The sequence below is a fragment of the Corvus brachyrhynchos genome, unplaced genomic scaffold (genome assembly GCF_000691975.1).
Source record: "Corvus brachyrhynchos isolate BGI_N302 unplaced genomic scaffold, ASM69197v1 scaffold1, whole genome shotgun sequence".
NCBI lineage: Eukaryota > Metazoa > Chordata > Aves > Passeriformes > Corvidae > Corvus > Corvus brachyrhynchos.
In genome coordinates, this window is record NW_008237222.1 from 5,828,975 (window position 1) to 5,847,287 (window position 18,313).

Genomic DNA, 18,313 nt, shown 5'->3' on the forward strand with positions numbered 1-18,313 from the left:
GCCCCACGCGAGGAATAACGAGGGGGTGAACCAGGGGTTTGGGGGATGACTGGCGGCGAAACCCGCACGGAAACGGCGCTTCGCGGCACATCTCTCGCTTATAAATGCCATCACCCTGCAGCGTTCCCCACGTTTGTTTCAAATTGATTGCATCATTGCTTCACCAGGAAAAAAAGTATAAAAGTCATACAATGCGAAATTACGGTAATTTGTTCCCAGAATAAACTTATCTTGAACTGATTAGGAGAGTCAGTCATTTGAAAATGAGGCAGAAACGCGATTGGGTTTTTTTTTCCGAAAGCTTCCCTCTAACAATATCAGCTTCTAAAGTTTTCATTCATATAAACTTTATTAATGAAGATCTTTTATTTAAATGTCAAGGGGATTTGAAATTTAGAGTAAATTATGAAGCATGCATGTCTTGCCAAGTCATGGGTCAAATGCATTTGTGAAAAACTGCTAAAAGAGCATATGGTTTTGAATTTTTCTACAATGACTAGTGTTTAAATAAATTGCTTGTACTGCTTAACTTCATGTATAATTTTGACAGAAATTGGCCTATAGCCTTTTGATATGTAAACATTTCAGGCTTTTATGCGGTATAAAAAGACACTTGCTTTTTGGGATCAGCTAAAGCAGTCACCCTGTAATTCAGAAAACTGGCACCTAACGTTACATTCTTGCTGCATTTCAACTTTCAAGTGGCAGCATAAGGGGGGAAAAGAGAAGGGACATTTCAAAAGTAATTGGAATTAAAAACTGCGAATGAGGTGAGAATGTGCCACTCACTGTCTGATTGAAATGGATAAACCTTAGCACTAAAGAGAATTCTCTGTCTTGTTTTCTAAAAAACAACAGAGGAATCAGTGAAAACAGGCTTCAACGTAGCACAGACCTGACTCGCATGTCAAATTAATGCCTTAAAACAAAGTCTGTCTAAAGTACAAATAGGTGTGATGAAGAAAATCCAGATATCCCTTCTGAATTCTGTCAGCTGTTTCTCTTCTACTGACTATCATGGGCTGTAAAAATTGAAACAGACTTTTATACATGGAATATTGCATTCAATGTATATAAATACACCACAACCCTTTGAAATGCCCCTTAGCTATCTTCATGTTCACTTGCATTTCACCAGTTCTTAAGTCTTTTGCAGTTTTTGCTCCAGTAAACATTCAATTGACTTCAATTAGTGTTCTGTTTTGGTGGTGTGTTTTGGTTTTTTGTTCAGGGTTTTTTTGGGGTGTGCGTGTGTGGGTTTGTGTGGTTTGGGTTGTTTTTGGGTTTTTTTTTCTTGTGAAGAGGAGACTAGAATGTGCTAAGGGCTTCAGGATACAGTCCATAAAAGTAGTGGAGTCACTCAGTTTTCAGTCTCCTTAAACTAAAATGATTTTGTACATGTATAAATCCACCAAGCTACTGAATAAATTCATTTATTACTAATATATCTGTCTCACATAAATAAACCTCCTAATGTTGATTAGATGGATAAGCCTAGCACAGTGCTAGACAGAACAGGACCTGGATAGTTGCCTGGTGCCAGACAGCTCAATATGTTTATTTCCTGTGTGCTTTAGCAGGGACTAAGCTAAAGTTGGAAAAAGGTTTAAATGAACTATATAATTTCAATCTGTTACTGTAGTAACATTTGTATTTATTGTATATGTCAGTTAGTCATACACAGAGTTCTCAAGATACACTACCCCTTTTGTTAATGGTCAGGGGTGATTTTTTTCAGAATTGTAACGAGTCAACATAGACAAATTCTGCTATAGACAATTCAAATTCTATAGCAATTTAAAAGCTGGTATGGATTCAGTTTGATGTGATATAATCTAGTGAAGAAAGCAGAATCTCTCATATGTTTCCATTAATTTGAACAAAGGAATTGAGATTATTTTGCAGGTTTCATACATATTCCAATGAACAGCATGGTTGGCAAATAAGGACATATAACATTAATGACTCAGCAAGAAAAAGACTTTTCCTCTTAACAGAAGTATCTGCATCTAAAGTGAGCAGATTGTTGCAAAGAAGAATCTTTTAAAATAGTGCATCTTTACAAGGGGACAGCGGGGTCAAACACTTTGGGTCCTTGGCTGCAATTGCAGGAGTCAACAGGAGAATGCCCTGCTACTTGAAAGTTTTGTTTTCCATCAAAAGCAGTTTGAGTGCAGTACTTTCTTCAAAGATACTGTGATCAAACCAATTTAAGCTCAGAAAAGTGGGATGATCTGGACTTCTACATTAAGAAAAATTTCATTCCAAGGGACGTGCTAGAGAGGCTGACATAGCAGGTCTGTTGCACACACATGGCTGACCCAGGTTTTAAAAGTGGTTCTCAATCACAGTACGGCCAACAGCCAAAATTTCTCCCGGAAACTGAACATACTGTAGCAGTGTGCTTACCAGCTTCAAGATGGCTTCACTCTAACCTATTAGTAGTTTAATTTTCTCTGTAAGGATGAGATCATCCTAATTCCTCATGTTATATGTACAGTCACACATAATGGTAGATAGGGAGATAGGTGTGTGTATCTGTTCCCTACAAACAGTGTGCATAAGATGCGCTCATTATGTTATTAGGTCACTTTCTATGCCAGGGTTTGTACTAATAGAAGTAGAGCAATTAAAATAAACAAACAAACAAACAAGCAAAGCCAGAGGACCATTTTCCTGATTGACAGACGTAAACCAAACTAAGACTTCTGTTGTTGATTTGCCTTTTTCCAATAACTGAGCTAAGTTTCTGGATTGTCATGTAGCACACTGGATTTTAAACCATGAGAGATCCTGAGCACACACAGCTACAAATCAACAGAAATTGTGTGTGGTCAGCACTTATTCCACCCAAGTATTATTACATTGGCTAAAGATCTTCTTTGTAGTATAAACTGTACATACTTAGTGCCACCAGAACCTCTCCTCTCTCTGAAAAGGCCCTGGGGGTTACACCCAAAGTAGCTCTTTATTTGTAATGCAAAGAACCTCAAAAGTCTTTGCAAGGGAGTTAGAGCAACAAAGTCAGCTTTAAAAATAAATAAGTCAACTGTACAAAAGACAGCTACTGCATTGTTTTCTGGACTGTGCACACGATGTATATTCAGACTTCCATGGTTTTCTATGAGCTTTAGAGTTTGTGAAAATGACTAGTCTAATTTAACAGTGTTTACCATGGTGGAACTAGAACTGGAGCCCAATCCCACACCTACGGAAGTCTGCTTGGTACTTGCCAGTGATTTTGAATCAGAAGTGAAACAGAGAGTATCTTCCAGCCAGAAGTCACATTATCATTTCCAAACACTGTATAACTGAAACCTAGTAGACTTTTTTTTAGTGAAGTGTGCCAAATACATATCATGAATATGTATCATTTGCATTTTTTATAAATCCAGGAAATAATAATAAAAATGAAGGTCCAAAGTAAAAAAAAAGAAAATAAACTTATAGTGGAGAAATCTATAGTGGAGGGTAACAGATTTGAAGTAGGCAAGGCAAATATGCCAGAAGGAATTACAGAATTACTATCTTGGTTAGAAGATGTTTTGATCATAGCATTGAATTGAATATCACTATGATCTGTTTCAGTGACCAGTGCTTACATTAGACAGGAGAACAAGATCATCAAGTGAAGTAACTGAAGTGGAAGAATTACTATATTTACCTACTAATGCTCTCAACTTTAATCTATGTCTCTACCACACTGTCAGTCAACCATGTCCCCATTTGTGTTCTAATTTAGGCAAAATAGCCTATTTCCAGCAAAGGTAATTTGCCAAATTGAACACAGGACTCAAACCACTAGATGACAGAACTAAAAAGTTGTATTTATATGATTTTTTAATGTTTGGATTATGTTTCTTTTTAGTATTTCTAAAAACATTTTAATTTACAATATTGATATACCTAAGTGTTTTGATACATTTCTGAAAGCCACCAGAAAATGTTAAATTTAATTATGATTAACTTGAAGTCTAGATTAATTTATGGTTATTCTCTTCCTAACTAACCATCTATTTCCAAACTAACCAGAACTAGATTTTTGAAGTCCTGTCACATATGTTCACCTCTAGTTGAAAATTTGCAGCATGTACCTTTTATACCTTGAATCTCATCTAATGAGAGAAGGAATTTTTTTTAATTTGGGACTATATAATGTTTTGGAGCAACAAGTATGTCTTCTGCTCCTATGAATCAGGAATATTATGCCAGTATTTATCCATTTGCAGCTGTCTCCAGACACTTTGCCTTTTGATTTCTATTTTCTTTCTAATTCTATGCACTGCTTTCATACAGCCCAGTCTCCAAACTTTTGTTTTTGAAGGGAACTCTATTCTTTTAAGAAAATGTAAATTCAGAGGTTTTTTGATGGATTTGTTCCAAAGTTTTAGTAAGATATGCAAGATCACAGTCTGGGCCTGATGCCTGTTTCGAGAGGTCAGAGTGTTGTGAAGTTAGATAAAATTCTGGACTAGGAACTGAGCAGAGAACATGATACAGCAGCCAAAAGTCAGGGATATTTCCTTTTTCAGAAGTTTTATCAATGACATCCTCTTTATTTATGTGCTGATGTGGCATTACATGCTTTTGGGAGTGAGGATGAATCCTTACGTGACTTTTGCCATTGGTAAAGATTCTCAGGGAGAGGGAATAATGGCTCTTTCCCCATCCTGCCTCTTGTAGTGGATATATCAACATACATTAGCAACTGATTTGAGGATTAAATATGCTCAAAACTTTGGATGGATGGATGGATGGATGGATGGATGGATGGATGGATGGATGGACGGATGGATATCTGCATTTCTTGTGCCAATTCTTCACTGTGGTTTAGCCTCAGGGTAGTAAGCATGCATTTGCTACAAAGTTGAAAAATCCAGTGGTCATAAGATATTTCAGGAAAGATCTAACCAAGGAAGTCAGTGCATAAAGAATGTGAATTTAGAGAGTGCTCTGATATACTCTGAATTTTCACATGGAAAAGGTTTTTTACTGAGGGTATTTTGTGCCTTTCAGCCATCTCATCATATGTACTGTGAGCATCTGCACAGCTTGAAGAAGGCAGTGAGTTGCAGATCTTTTCCCTACCTTTCTGCATGCTCCTAGAGAGACACCATAGTTCACAGAGCAGGCTTACTTTAAAGTAAGCTGTGGGCTTTTACCACTTCATGTTCAGAAGTGACCTAAAAAAAAGGAAAGACATCCCACTTAAGAGCAAAATTCTTACTGAGACTCCAGATGTTCTCAGAACCCCAAATTTTAGCCCAATAACAGCTCTCACAATAACTGTCTGTACAAAAGTTTTTCTTTCCAAACCTTTGAATTTCATGTTGGTTACGGAATTTGCTGTTTCGAACAGGGCATGAAAATGGATTTGAAACAGCAGTTAGTGACAGCAACATCTACCCATTTTCATCACTAATTTGGTGCTCTATCTGAAGGGTTATCTACTTGAGTATCTTTAAATATTGCAAAACCCATGATAGGTGTCATGTGATGTTCCAGTGTATATTCATTTTGTAACATACATAAGATAGAACTTTTAAAAGTTTGGGGTAAATTTCAGAACCTTAGTAACCCAACCAATTTTCCAATAGACAGACATATTCTCAGTCTGCCCAAAGCAGGTAGTGCACTGTTTTAGTTTCCTTTGATTGAAAAATATTTTCTTTAAAAAGACATCTTAAGGCGTCAGTCACCAGATGACTAATGCTTTAGTCTAGCTATTAGAGTTTAAATCCCACTAATTTTAGGTTTTCCTAACCTCAGCCTGCCCTATTGCAGCAAAAGGAGACTGGCCCATGTTGAAACATTAGCAGGATCCAGGGAAACCAGAGAATAACTTTAAATATTTTGTACAAATATTCCCTAGTCTATACTCTGGCCCAAACAACTGGATTCTTAATTCTAAAATGATTTAAACATGAACATCAAGTTCTGGAAAGAGCTATGTTGAAAGAAATCTGACTTTCTTGTGCACAGAATGCCTTGACTTCAGAACTGGCTGTGGTTAACAAAAACATTAACTTGACGTGACATTTGCTTGCTCTGTCCTCAAAGAGGGAGTGATACACAAACAGCCTTCAGACTGTGTCTTAAATTTTCTGGACTGTATTCCACACTTGGTTGTGTTACATGTTGCGAAGTCACAAACAAGGCTCAAGGAGGAAACTTGAAACATTCACTCTTAAGCAATCCAGGACTTAGACTACACACAGCAAGTCCACCAACACGCTTACTCTGAAATCACTGAACTGGTGCTGTTTCTCCATTAAAATCCAGAAGAGAAAATCCAGCAATTGCAAAAGTAACACCTTAAATGCTGAAACTGCATTTGAATTTTCTGTCAGCTTACTGCAGGTAGAGTAATTCTGTGCTGAGAGTGACTGCAATCGTATAGATAGTGTTCATAAAGACAAAGAACCGTGCAACATAAAGTTGAATAATTTTTTTATTTTCTTTCTTGTGGATTGCTCAAGTCCCATTGACCTCTCCAGCCTATACAACTTCCCTCCCACCCTCCCACTGCTCTGTTAGTCTGCCTGCTGTCTATCTGTCACTTGAAACTGTGGGCTAATTTCAAACACCCTCAAGCCTGACTGGTAAAACACATGCTTTTCTCTGATGTGTAATTCACAATATTCATTTAGAGGGATTTAAATGGAGCCTTGCTCTTACAGATTGAAGGAAAGTAAAAGTGCAGTAAGAGTCTATTGTTTTGGCACTCGGCTGCATGTTGCAGAATGTTGCATAGTGATGCATTGATAAGATAAAATATATGCTACCAGAAACAAGTAAGAGGTTTTTCTATTAAAATCACTCATTGCTCTGTGGCACTGTATAAACAGGGCAGAGTAAGGCACAGTAGAAGGTGTTCAGGAAAGGAAAACACATTTAACATTCATGCCATCCTACACAGGATTTTAATATATAAACACATACAAATATATATAGAGATCACAACATTTCAGGCAAGAAGCAAGTGTCAATGCATTCGAATTCCTAACACTAATAGTCCACTCTAACAGCAACCACCACAGATTCCCTTGGATATGTCTGACTTTGTGTAGTCGTGCTGTGCTAATAATGCACAAAAATTCAGAACGCCGACTGCAGAAACTTGCAGATGCAGGCAGTAACCCTCAAGGGCTACAGTGAGCAACGTGACTTCAGATACGATCACTTCTATAGCACTGGTCTATAAAATCTGCGGTTTTTGCAAGATCAAAATGTGATTTGGTGTTCCCAGAGGCAAGTGGGAATGTTTGTGCCACTGACTAGCAAAGGTGATAGCTGAGTTGTCCTCCTTCACCTCTCCTGTCACTTTGTTTTCTACGACTGCTCTGAAGCAGGGTAGGTGATCCCTGAGTGACAGGGAAGCTGCAGCAGCTCAAGCCCCTAAACAAGCTACACAGGCAACAAACTGACAGAGAGAATTTCAGCAAATCTACATTACCCTTGGTTTTAGCAGGAGTTGGATTAGGTTTTAATTCAGATTACATTGCAAATACCTTCCTGTGGGATGACTGGCTAATTGCAAGTCTGGATGAAAACCACAGGACCTCGAGGGTAATTAAAACTCTCAAGAAAGCAGTACTTACGCTTAGAGAAATTACCTTGTTGTTGACACTGGGTGTAAACCACAGGTCTTCCTATTCCTCCTTCAACAGGACATTAAAATTGGTTGGCAAACATGAAAGGAGCTGAACACTTTAATACCATTACAGAAAGCTCTGCTAGACATCCCGCAGTTCAGGGTCCAAAGTGTCACTTTTGTTACTGAATTCTTGTTCTGTACTGACCTTTTAGACCACAGCTACAGTTGTGGTGGTACAACACGTTCTCCAGTAATTTGTTCTACCCCAAGCAAGTTGTAGATTATCAATATAATGTTAGTGTGATTTAATTTTAAATACTATTTTGAGATAGCCTTTGCACTAGCCAAGCACTATGAACCACTGACTGCTGGTTTAACTATGTTGATTTTAGCTGAATTCAACTGAATTAAGAAAGATTCAAAACAAATTCAAACCAGCCCCTCCAGAACTGAGAGAAATAATACTGGACCCGTACAAGGTTTTGTTTCAGTTCAATTAATCTAGCATAGAAAACAACCCTAAAAATAATTCAGTTGTCAAGCAGATTGGGAAAAAGTATTTTTTATACATTTTAGAGAAAAGCTTTTGGGGCTTACTCTCTGTCAGTGTATCAGTGGATTATTTCTAAATGCTGAAAGTATTTAGAGCTACCTTTTATGAGAAGTGGGCCAAAATTGAAAGAACAGATTTGAACTCTTGAATTTGCGGATTGGAATGTAATTCTCACACCTATTTATCCAGCCTTGCCAGACTTATTACCAGTACTTGAGCCCTAGGAGTGAACCTACTTTTACAGCTTTGTTTCCTGATCCGATGCAAAATTGCAATCCATGTATTTTACGGTTTGGGAATAGGCAGAGCCAAAACCTTGTAGAGCACCATTCCACTCAAGACCAAGTATTCTCATCAAGATCACCTAATATCCCAGGTCTTCTATTTGGAACTCTATGTTTTTGGAGATGCTTGTGGGATTTTACCATGCTGCAAGTGAAGCACAGCTTAACACAGAGCCAACACCAGAATCTTCAAACTCTGTCTCTGTCTGTTCCTCCCAGTAGCTGCAACTAGTCTGGAAAACCAGTTGATCTAGTGCCAATTGCTCAGGCAAACAAGCGGTGTTAGCAGTATTTGATTTCTGAGCTTTTTTTTACTTTTTTAAGCAAGTTATTCATCCCACACACTTTCTAGACGTTAATTTTTAAGCCCCCTTTTTTTTTTTTTTAATTCCAAACTATATACACGGACACAAAAGTAATCCTTACACTCTTAAAAACATGGAAATTACAGCATGTAGGACTTTAAACTGCTTGAGAGACATTTGGGAAAAGAGAATACACATTCACTATGGATAAAAGCGAGTTGCTAACCAATACAAACAAATGTAACCTAATCTATCCACAGCAGTACCCTACTGAACACTTTTGCCTCCTATTATACAATTCTGCCACAGCAATAAAATCAACTGTCTGCAACAGTTTTAGTTCGTTGTATGGTTAATACCAATAATGTACTCAAAATTGATGTTTAACAGGGTGAACTGATTTGTTAGAGTGTTAACAGCCACAGACTTTAACTAATAAACAGATCATTAACTGCTGGTAATAAACAACTTGCTAGGATCATTTATTATTTAAGAACATACTTTGTCTTAAGAAAAGATGGCCCGCTTAAATCTATCTATGACACCTTTCTGGCTGCCATTCAAAGTGGGAGGCACACAGATGAAGCCACAGAGAAGCTATGCCACACACACTAGATCAAAATTCTTGAAAAAATACTGGTTTTCGTGAGAAAGTACTCACAAGAAATACATTAACTGCTTACACTGTTCAATAATATAGTCAGCATTTTTACCAAGCTCTTGTTTTTAATACTGTCTCTAATTGTAATGCAAGGAATCTAATTTCTAGTTCTGATAAAAACTGTAACATCTTCAACCTTCTTTTACCAGATGGGATGCCACTGCAGCAAGCATTTCCTTCTAGAAGTAGCTCTGAATGGGAGATACTATTTAGGTATATAAAGAGTTTTCATAATGGAAGAGGAAAGAAGTTAAAGGGAAAGGCCATGTAAACTTTGTTACACGAGAGGAAGGAAAAAAGGTAGCTTGAAATCACTCATTCTCAGGAAACCTTTTAAAAAGCTGAAAAGTTGTAAATACATTGCTTAATTACTCTAGATGATGACTGGAGATTTGGAAGGAACAAAAGAAATTCCCTGTCTCCCCATGGTTTCTAAGCCATTCCGTGTGTAATAAAACAAAGTCACACAATAAGATAGACTTCGCATATTGGAGTGTCCTAATTTTGTCAATATTTGAAGTTCAACAGTGTGGTACCACTGTAGTTTCCTTTTGGTTCTCACTTCTGAAAGAGGTGATGTGGCACAATGCCAATCTGATTGAAAAGCAGAGACACCTTCTAAGACTATTAGAATAAATTTAAGTTACCAAAGCAGCCAGATGAAGATTTCTTAACCTCCTCCCTGCATTATTTCAATAACCTTATTAGTCAAGCCCGTAAAAATACAACCACATATTCTGAAAAAGAGTGAGAGATAAGAGGAGCTCAATGACAGTTTGTTGATATCCAGATTTTAGATTCAGAATCACAAAATATTGATTTGTTTCCTAGTATCTCCTTAGAGCCACCAACATAAATTATGAGGTTATTTTTTCTAGGCACTGTGTAAATAAACTGCACAAACACCCCAAAGAAGCTACAGGCTGAATGCAAATGCAGTCTCAAGACTGAGTGTCAGCCTTTAACAAGCCTGCTGAAATGTACATATAACACTTTAATTACAGAGAGTTGAAGGATGACTTCTTTACGCCAGATCCTTACAAGTGAAGAAATGTCATTTAAAGAAAATTTTTCATTACATTTTTTTTACATCCCTGTGCAAGCTCAGGAGAAGGCATTTTTAATATCATCGTTAAAATAATTCTGACCTTAAACAAATATAAATTGGCTATTGCTTGCAGTAAGAAAAAACCCCTGTATTTGCATGCTGGTTGGAAAAATGCTTCTATTTAATTGTTTGTGGAAGAAGCAATTTATTTATAGATATACTGTGCAGGAGGAAATTTGGCTCTCCTACCATATAATAAGATGCATGGCGCTCTGCCAGGATGCTGGCTATCCCTGGACATTTGGTGTTCCATATACCAAGAATGTGGAATTACACTGCCTGTAAACAGAGAAGGCTTGTTTTCCAAGGACACTGTAAGACATGATTTTTCTTGAATGACAAAGTGAAAAATTAATGCAACAATTATGAATTTGCAAGAGCAGAAACTTTCTTTTTTGTATTTATCACCAGTTGCATTAGTCAGCTAATGAGTAGCTAAAACATATTACTTGTTACTTTCCCTTATCCCGTTTAGGGAAGATGCCGAAAAAACCTCTGGTTTTATGGGTTTTGAATATAATTCTTCTAAATCAGGGTATTACACAAATATTTCCACACAGCAGGATGACTCATAAATAAGTAAGGCAAGACTGGGATTTACTAATCTGTCAGTGACAGTATATCCAATTAATTCCTCTGTTTATTTAGGTAGGAGTTTTTTGCACTTTATTATCTTCAGTCTGTTTGACCACAGGGGAGAGAAGGCCTTGGAGGGGGAGTGGAAATAGATTTTTGAAAGGGAGCCATAATTAGCTCAATTCTTGGATTGAGATCAGGAATGTTGTTACTGCTAAATAGCTCCTTAAATAGAGTATTTATAAACTACAGGCAAAGCTGTAATATTAGAAGAGAAGAAAACCCCAAATCAAATATATTTAGATGGCACAAGCCCTAGGTTAATGCCCTGGCATGATGACATAATCCAGCTCAAGGGGCGGGGAGTGAAGAAACATTTTACTGATGGCAAATCAGTGCATTGCACACAGCCCTGTTGGAGCCCATGGAGGGGATCTGGAAACCTTAGAGGTTGGATCCGCCCTGAAGGTCCCTTAAACAGCACCTGGCTCTCTTGGAGGGGCCACACAGGTCCTTCCCAACGACCCATGTGCACACCCAGATGGAATCTGCTCTGCCCTGCAGCCGCAGCAATACTGAGTTTTCACTTGCCCACCTCTTACCCTCCCTCCTGCCCTCCCCAGCAGCCACCCCATACACAGCTTTCCCACGAGGGATTTCTACCCAAATGGGTGGAAATGAGAAGCATTTGCCCAGGAGTGGCCAGGCTACTTTCTGCCTCATTTTGCAGTCCTCTGGTGTCAGGCAATGGGGCAGAGATCTACCTCAGGGTATCTTCTAGCTACCCTATCTGAGAATAAAAATATATTTAATGTCACGCCCACACAGCCATGCCCTATAATGCCCTGGACCCAGCCCCATTTACTCAAAACAGACTTATTTTTTTTTATCACACACAGACTACGTGGTCCAAACCAACTCCCCTGGAAGACATTTGGACTTCAAAAGGGACAAATTCAGGACCAAGCAAAATAAATCATTAAGCTATGATGCAGAGGATTTGTGCCAGGCCTCCACATAAGACTAAGTTTAATCATTGCAGATCAGGGTATTTGGGGACAACATCTATTTTGTAACTTCATTTTAAAAAAGTTAAATAAGTGAGACATGGTTTGTCCAAAATTTCAGATTATTTTCCACATTTAAGAATTTTTCATAGAAGACCTTTGCTTGCAATGTAATATCCCTATGAAGCTTGTTAAATGCTTTTCCAAGGCTATATGATATTTATTAAAAATTTATAACATTGTCTCCTGGACACAAGGAGAAAAGAAATAATCTCTTTTTCAGATTAAGTACTTGAAAGCTTGCAATAGTGGAAAATAAGTCTTACAAATTCTCTCTCAATTTCCATTTAATATATCCTGTTCCAAACACAGAGACAGTTGTCTCCAAAAGGTGCTGAAGTGCAATTATAAATTGCAGTAATACTGTTTCCTTGACAAATCCATTTCAAATACAATAAAAAACTTAATGGGATTAACTGCTTGGAAATTTAGTTGAGAAGTTTAGCTTAACGGAGTAAAACCCAGTGTGTTAATATATTAAAAGTGCAAAACAAAGTAAGGGGAAATGGAAAACAGAGAAATAGATAAGCAGTAGACATAGAGACAAAATCAAAAGAGCAGAGAAATAGAGAATCAATGTTTGCACCTGGATGCAAGTCGCTGTGTAAGGCTTTGATCCCAAAGCGTGCAAGCCATGCTCTACACAGAGCCTGCAGGCAGGACTTCAAAGGGACCCTGTGGTGCTGGAGCCCCTGCGCCCCCACAAGGGAGAGCCGGGACAGCCTGAGACTCTGTGGTTGAATCCCAGCATGGGAAAGAGCTTCCTCCTGGTCACACAAAACAGATAATCTTAAAAGCTTTTGTCTGTCATTGCTGCAGGAGTTGGTCTGACCAGCACAAACAGGACTCTGGTGGCAGCCTGACACAGCGTGCTTCTTCACTGGCACCAGCAGCCAGTGCTGCTGGGACCCCCATCACGCCTTTCAACACCTTTAGAAGAGGGAGTGGGGACACAGAAATGCAAAATACATTTTCTGAAATATAGATACATATATATATATAAATATAGGTGCATTTATGTATAGAATCACAGAATATTCTGAGTTGGAAGGGACCAACAAGGATCAAAGTCCAACTCCCAGCACAGCACCATCCCCAAAAGTCACACCATGTGCCCAAGAGCATTGTCCAAAAGCTTCATGAACTCTGTCAGGCTGGTGCTGTGACCACTGTCCTGGGGAGCCTGTTCCAGGCCCCAGCCACTCCCACTCTTTGGGTGTGTATATAAGTGTGTGTATGTGTGTGTGCATATCCATGTGTGTATTTATGTGTATGCCTATGAATTTTTGTGTATGTGTGCATATAAAGATATCCATATGAGAAAGATTTCTCCTACAATTTTTCCTTTGACCATTTTATTTAAGATGCAAAACTCAAGGGGGAAGGAGGAAGAGGGGTCATGGGAATCAAAAGTCAGCTTCCTAATTGATGGTTGTGAAACCTGATGAGTAAAATGAACATGGCATTTCTGACTTCCTCTGAGGAGCTACTGTAATAAATACAGTAGGTAGACTTTTGTGTGTGCCAGAGAAAATGATCAAAACCCTGTAGATCCAGCTCTGCTTGGTTTGGCATTGCCTATACTACATTTCTAATTTTAAAAACAAGCTGTATTTATACTGGTAGAAAAAAGGAGTAGAAAAGAAGAAATACATTTTGTTTGAAGCCAATTCCACTCAGATATTTGAATTTCTCTATTTCTAGCAAGAAATTATTCTTAAGCCTTTTTTAAAAATTATTATTGTTATTCCAGTTCATCCCCTTCACTTGCTTAGTTCTTCAAACAAATCAAAAAAATTAGAACTGCATGACTGGAATTCACCACATAGTTGTAAAAACTTTATCTGATATAGATACATGAGTATAAATAGAATGTGGCAGGATCATGAGCTGAATTAAATATTGATTGGTATAATATAAACATGCACAGATGAATAAATGGTGAAATAACACACTGTAGTAATTTATTACTTTTTCAATCAAAAGTTATTTCCAAACTGTTTTTGTGTTAGAAGACAAACACATTCCTGCATGTTTATCATTTGCAAGCGTGTTCTTTTTTGTGCTTCTTGCTGGTTGTTGTTCTTACTGGATGACAAACCACCCTGGGTACATGGTGTTGGTTTTATTCTCTTATTGGAGAACAGAAAACTAGTCCTGCAGGAACCAATAATAAGAGATTTAACTTTTTTTTTGTAAATCCTTTTATTACCACAAATGATTATGATCACTTTTTACTGCACAGGATTTAAAACATTTCAAAGCATCCTTCAAGTAAATCTATTATATCCATCACCTCTCCCCACCTATTCCTTAGTCATTCCTATGTCCTCTGTGCACCCAGAAAAAATGAAAATATTTCCCTATCACGGTGCATGACTTACGAATTTTTCTATTTTAAAAAATAAGAAACTGCAAGCATAGATTAGGTACCAGTTATCAAAATTAATTTATGCAAAATTCTGCTAGTATTTCTATATGTTGTACTGTTAGATGTAGAAAAATACCAGGGCGTAAATCTATATTGACCATTCAAATACCCTGTTCCCCTCTGTTTTTGTAGACATTTCTACCTGTGAAGTCAGTAGCATATAACTTAAATCTGGAGCAGCAAACATAAAGATCTAAAAATTTGTGTTTTGTAGTTATAGTTATAACTGTGCACATGTGTATATACATACACATAACTATTGAATACATTTAAATTAAATTAAAATTTTTTAATCCATAAACATTATAGGAGGTCTGCTGTCAGCCTCAAAACTCAGAAGTTCTTGGTCAGAACCAAAGACATTTAAGTTCAACTTAAAAACGGAATTTGAAAGTATTTGGCCTTTACCTTTGCTTTAAGTGTTTAGGGCTCAGACTTGCAAAATTTTCTCTGCAACTACAAGATCTACAGGCATTGCTTTTCAATGAAAGCTAAGAATCACAGGTAATGAGATGTCTCCGAGAGTTGGAGCTTCATGGAAACACACCAAACATCATGAGACTTGTAATAAAATGATGAATGTTGGAAGCACTGCTGTAGTGTTGCTTTCAGAATACGATTCTTATAAAACACAAAATAGTTCATGCTAAACCCATGTTTTCATATTAATACCTCTACATTTGGTACTTACACTGGCAGGCTAAGAGTTATATGGCTGGTTTTTTCATATCACAGTAATTTACATAACCATGACAGCAAACTTCAGTTGCTACAAACTAGTATAAATCAAAGATTGAGGAAGGGAAGTGGACTATTTCTCTGAAATATGATTCTTGTTCCTTCTTACTATGGCTTCAATCTGAATTTTCATCCTGAGATCTTACCTTACATGACCCTTCTATGGGAAGCACAGTATTTCTTCTAAAAGGAGAAAAGTGCTTTGTGGGTGGCAATATTTTCCCAGAAAGGGAAAAAGTTGCAAGCATCAAGCCAGGAAAGTGAAGGAAAAGACATCACACATTTGGAGCTCTACAGGCAATAAATTTATTGTCAGTAGCCAGGTTCAAATAGCCTCATCTAGGGAGAAATTCCCAACAGAACCACAGCATGGATGAGAAAATAATTTTGGTCACTTGTGTTCTGACATTTTTATGAATTTAATTTAAGGTGACAAGACGAGACCTAGTAAAAATGGCTGAATGCCTACCAAAGGGAAAAAACAAATAACCTAAAAGAAAATGAAACACTTTTTTTCAGAAGGAAGTCTTTCATGGCTGTTGGTGTGTTTCTATGTTCCAAGCTAAAAGTATTCATACCAACATTTCGGTAGTGGGACAGTTAAGAAAAAACAGTCACAGAAACATTTCTAATAATCTGATCTGAATTACTTTTTGATTAAGGGCAACATTGAAGTCTAAAATGAAAGCTGAACAAGGTAACTCGGGCTCTCAGTTTGATAAATTTCTTTTGTGATTTTGGGCAAGTCAAGTGATTTAGTATTTACCACATTTTTAAGCCCAAATTTGCAAAGAGAGATAACATACTTCTGCATAGAGAAGAAATCTGATGCATTCAGAAGGGCATCCAGCCTTCTTTATTAGAACTGCCTTTGTGTTCTTAAAGGGAGCTGTACTTTGAAAAATTTTCTTTCCCTGTCCTTCCTTTTTCTCCCCTCTCCCATTGATACATATTTAATGGGATTTTGCAGGAAGGAAAAGATCCTAAGTGGTGTATTTGCGATAAGGGTCACTCTTTGGGCGAGGAATGATAACCACATACTGGGCTGTGTTAGGGAGTGCTGTGTGCAACTCAATGGGTGCAATTATTCTTCTCCCTTAGGCACAGGTGTGATCAAACAGAGGGTGCTGTGTCCAGTTTGATACCCCTCAGAATGAGAAGGAATTGGAACTAGTCCAATGCAAGATTATTAGGGAGATGAAGCACATGATGTACAAGGAGAGGTTAAAGAAATGGATTTCTTTAACCTGGAGAAAAGAAGGCTTATAGGAAATCTAATTGTTTTCTTATCTTCATAGTGGTAAAGGAGATGGAGACAGACCCTTCTCTGAGGTGCACAGAAAAGCCCAAAAGACAAAAAAGAAGTGCAACAAGAGAAAATTCAGTTAGATACAAGAAAAAAATTCATCACGAAACTGTTGCCCAGAGATTGAGGCATCTGCATACATGGAGAACTTGATAAAAACCTGATCAACAAGATTAGTCCTGCTTTGAGTGGGGATTTACATCAGATGTGATTATGATTAAAAAAATACGCTTTTCATCCTCAAGACAGATGTTTGTTGTTTGTGGAAGTTTTTGTTTTTAATTCTGTACCATTAGAACAAATTAATTTCCACACTTTTTTCTCCTTTGGAAGCATCATGATGGTATTTGCCTTAAGTGTACTACTGAATTTATTGTGCTACCTTCACTGCAGTCCAGGGTGTGGTTAAGGTTTCTACAGATATACATAAGCAATCTTTAAAATCCTGTGCTCAAGATCTACTAGCAGATCTGTTCCATCAACACAGAACTACTAACCTTATTCTTCAAATATTTGGTGTCATTCATGATGCTAGGTTTGCAAATGGATTGTTTTGCATGTTACCAAGACTGTGCATACTATCTAGGATATCTGGTTTGTAATCACACCTTTGACTGACGGGTGTTAGCAAAAACTACCTTCAATAAAGATCTCCTATGAAGAGTGCCTAGAAAATGGGGTTCTGTCTTTAGTGCAGAATTGTTCCTTAGGTACCAGGAACAAATAGATAAGTGGCCTTGTTATAATGCACTGGCAGTGCTGCATCTTTGTGTGGAGTCTTTAGTTTTACTTGCTAATTCCAGTGGCAACCCATGTTGGGTACATATTCAACAGTTGCCATCACGACACTCTGCTGTTCTGCCTTCTCTAAGGTACCAAAAATATGTCAGAGATATCTTCTCAGGAGCCTTGGAAAGCTGTGAGGGAAGGCTCAATATCCACTGAGCAAAAAAGGATCTGACATTCCCCAAGTTCTTGACATGGCCTGCAGGAATAATGTCCTTAAAAAATTGAGAAAAATTAACAAAGAAAAATAAATGAAAGCACCTGAAGAACTTATGATGCACTCACTAAGAAGCAGAGATTATTTCAGGAACATGGTGGGGATTGGTCTGGACTGCCCATCCTAGGAAATTGGTATTTTTATTGCTGAAGTTATGTACAGCCTCTAGATATGCCAGCCCTTTTGTTTCCACTGGATGGAGCACTGGATTTGCATCTTGACCACTTCAGTGAGTGAGGTCTGAGGTGCTTTTTAGGTCCTAGGTAAGCAATCAAACGCATCACTTTTGTAGTAGGACATTGACCTGTGTCTTCTGCTCCATCTGCTTCTGCTCCACCTGCTTCTTCTACATCCAAACAGAGGCCAACGCTGCTCCCAGTGCAGCACAGTGATTATCAGATGATCTGTAACTCCCCATCTGGAACCAGAGGTCTTGTCATGCAGCAAACACCCGTGGTGTGCTGGTGGGTCAGTCACCCACAGACCTGAATTCTTTGCTGTTTGTAACTGCACAGAGGATTCCTCTGTACTGATTTAGTCTGTGCAAGGAGCCATTAGAAATATCGAGCCATGACAGAGATGGGTCCAAAACTGTCTAACAAACCAACTGAAATTATCTGGTGGACAGGAACTATTGGCTTCATGAGAAGCTGTTAAAGCCCCATGTGAGCAGATGCTGGATCT